The 3,424-nt window shown below is 42.9% G+C and overlaps 1 long non-coding RNA gene across 1 annotated transcript; it reads right to left on the bottom strand.

Moving 5' to 3' along the window:
* Positions 1-2,850: 2,850 nt before the first annotated feature.
* LOC139604106 (uncharacterized) lies at positions 2,851-3,212 on the bottom strand. Its single transcript, XR_011683893.1, has 2 exons — positions 3,082-3,212; positions 2,851-3,035 (listed from the first exon to the last, which is right to left on the bottom strand). It is a non-coding gene; the product is annotated as an uncharacterized lncRNA (long non-coding RNA).
* Positions 3,213-3,424: the final 212 nt, after the last annotated feature.

Raw genomic sequence — 3,424 nt, 5'->3', positions numbered from 1 at the left:
AAAGACCCAGTTTGCTGCCTGAGAAATCACAAAAATGTGTGCACAGCACAGATACACAAATGCAGCCTCATGTTTCTGAGCAGCATTTGAGGCAGAACGCTCCTGAAGAGGCAGATATGTCCCAGGTCCACTGCAAGCGTGAGAGCTCATTCACCACTCTCACCTCTTAAATTCTTTGGGGTTCAAAAAACACTCAGCTATATTTCTTCAGTTACATTTTTTTTCTTATGCAGGAGCAAATATGGTAACTTTCGTTTTCTTGATGCTTTGGTGCTTGACATTCGTTTGCTGTACATCCTCCCCAAAACCACAGACAGAAGCACTCACTGGTCCAATTCCCTTAGAAGAAAATGTTGCCTTCAGATCCCAGCAAAGGGAGCAGGTATCTCAGATATTCCTGAATTGGACATGTTTGCATGGATTTAATAACCTTTAACAAATGTTTCTTCTCAAATGTTCCCTACCTCCTCTTAAACTCATGGAGTATTTATAAATTCACATGAACCTTTAAATATTTTCAGATTCAAAATCTGTAAGATATTTCCAATGAGAAGGTGGTTTGCAGAGATGTCTTGCTGCATGTAAGAAATGGATTTCTTTAGGATAGGCAAAATCAACAGTGCACATTCACTGTTACTGTGCCAAAAAGATCAAAAAGCCTCTCTCCCTTTTCAGACAACAGACTGAAACACCCAATCAACTGCTGGCAGGATTTTGAGAATTCAGCTTTTACTCTTGAAATAGTGATGGAGTTATGTTGTTTTCTTGTGAAGAATGTTAGATTTATAGGACAGTTATCGTTGTGTCAGGCAGTATCTGTGTTTTGGTTTTACGATTTCCAGATTTGATCATCATAAGAGTAGCATAAGTTTCTGAAGACAGAGCTGTTTATGGCCCCTTTTAGGACTGGTTTCTAGAAATTAGCATTTTAATTGATCCATTATCAGTTATTTTTAAGCAACTGACGCATTTGATGATTTGTCTATTCTGAACAGACTATTCCTCAGCCTCAAAGGATAGAATTGTAGAACAGATTAAAACCCAGAAATCCTTATTTCTGCAGAACATAGTGACACCTCAGACTTTACATATACAGTAAGTGTGTGTTTATACAGCCATAGCAGCTAAACTCTTCATTAGAATTTCCAGAAGAAAAGGAACCCAGAAGCTGTGCCTAAGCCAGAGCTACAGCACTGAGCTAAGCAGAGTGGCCACTTCAGTTTGCAAAGTGTGCTGCACAAATTCTCTCCTGCAATCCAGTGCAGAAATGAACTTCTACTTGGCAAACCATCATGTATTCCTGGAAAAGGGGTTGCTCCCATGTCGGGCAGATCTTGTAGTTTTATAGCTCTGTCACAGACATATTTTATGAAAATCCTTTCGCTAGGATTTTTCTCTTGAGAAGCTGAGAAGCCTCAGAAAAGAAATGTAAACAATAACTGTCTGATGGCTGTGAAATGGGGTCTGGAGATGGTTCACCAAGAGGTGCATCTTTGATTGGTTCCATGGGGATTGTTTCTAATTAATGGTCAATCACAGCCAGCTGTGTTGGACTCTCTGATCAGTCACAGGACTTTATCATCATTCTTTTCTAGCTTTCTGATGTCTCCTTTCTCTTTCTGTAGTATAGTTTTAGCATATCATTTTCTTTTAATATAATATATATCATAAAATAATAAATCAGCCTTCTGAAACATGGGATCAAGGCTTTCATCTCTTCCCTCATCCTGGGGACCCTCAAATACCACCACATAGCTCTGCTGGTGACAAACCCACAGTCAGTGCGAGATCAGGAGCAAATTGGTCATGTCCTGTCTGTCTGGTCCAGAAGGAAATCCACATCTGCTCATGCAGACTGAGAGAAATGGAATTGCAGGCATGTTCCAAAACAAGAGTGGTGTTTCCTGATTTGCGGCTTAGGTGACGACTTGAGAAGCAAGGGATGGTTATGGGATCACATATTTCGGTCCTCCCCGAAAACAAACCTCTCCCCATCCTCCGTGCCACAGCCACACCCCTGACAGGGTGACAGGCTGATGTTAGGGATCTAGACCTGCCTGCTGTAGCTTCCAGAGTCTGCTGATCAGCCAGCAAAGCAGTTTGTCCGGCAGTTTGTGCATCAGACTGCACTCCGTGGGGAGGATGGAGGAGGACCAAGAGCACCCCAAGTGTGAGAAGGCTGCATGAATTATGGAAGGCCCACCATGGCATATGTGCGCCCATGATCTCTCCTTCGCTGGCGGGAAGGAAAATAACGCTGAGAGCAAATATCTGCAGTGAGCAGGATGTGAGAAGCCAGAGCTCCCGAAGCCTGGCTGCTCTGCCCCTGCTCTGGCTGATGAAGCATAGCCCTGATGCTACAGCACCCGGCAGAAGGACCTTTAATTGCATTCTAAGCTGCAATTAATTGCGGGGTGGTTGTAAAATGTGCATTTGGACAATTACAGGCCACCTGAGGCTGCCCACACAACTGACTGAGCACAGAGGGGGGTAAATGCCATGTGCTGCAGGGGAGTTCTTTGCACTTTGCAAAACATTTGCAGGGGAGAGGTGGTGAGCTTGTCCCAGGGGGACGGTGGTGCCAGTGCTCATTTACAGAGAAGGAGGAGGCAGGCAGAAAATGCACCTGTGATAGCAGGGTCTCACTCCAAGAAGGGAAAGAAATAGCAGGATGTGGCCTCATGCTTCTTCTGTAGAGCAAATTATCATAACAATGTAAAATGTTGGCTGGGGAGGAGCTGTCATACTGGATAATACAACTTCAGCAATGTATTTCTGACCTGACAGTTTGCTTTGGTTTTTTTGTACTGTTTTGTTTCCCTCTGGTTTTGTTGTTGGGGTTTTTACCCACTCTCTTTCTTTCTTTCTTTTTCTTTCTTTCTTTCTTTCTTTCTTTCTTTCTTTCTTTCTTTCTTTCTTTCTTTCTTTCTTTCTTTCTTTCTTTCTTTCTTTCTCTTTCTTTCTTTCTTTCTTTCTTTCTTTCTTTCTTTCTTTCTTTCTTCCTTCCTTCCTTCCTTCCTTCCTTCCTTCCGCCACTTCCGCCACTTCCGCCACTTCCGCCACTTCCGCCACTTCCGCCACTTCCTTCCGCCACTTCCTTCCGCCACTTCCTTCCTTCCGCCACTTCCTTCCGCCACTTCCTTCCACCCCTTCCTTTCCTTCCTTTTCTTTCTTTCTTTTTCCCCTGTGGTGAGAATTTTTTTAAAGCTGGTTTCCTTAGGACATCTGAGTCATAAAATCCAACAGTACAGCCAAGAGTTCACATTCACATGGAGCATAAGCAGCCAGATGGAAATAAAAGGAAAAAAAAAAAAAGTGGCTTTGTTATTTCAAGCTCTTTACATCTCAATCTCAAAAAATAAAATTTAAAAAGTGCATAAAACAAACAGGGCAGGAGGGCTCAGTTTTTCACCAGCTGAACAAC

This window comes from Agelaius tricolor, unplaced genomic scaffold (assembly GCF_023055355.1).
Source record: "Agelaius tricolor isolate 1412-34295 unplaced genomic scaffold, bAgeTri1.0.p SCAF_44, whole genome shotgun sequence".
Classification (NCBI taxonomy): Eukaryota; Metazoa; Chordata; class Aves; order Passeriformes; family Icteridae; genus Agelaius; species Agelaius tricolor.
Note: the sequence above shows the minus strand (reverse complement) of the source record. Positions and strands in the feature narration are given on the sequence as shown.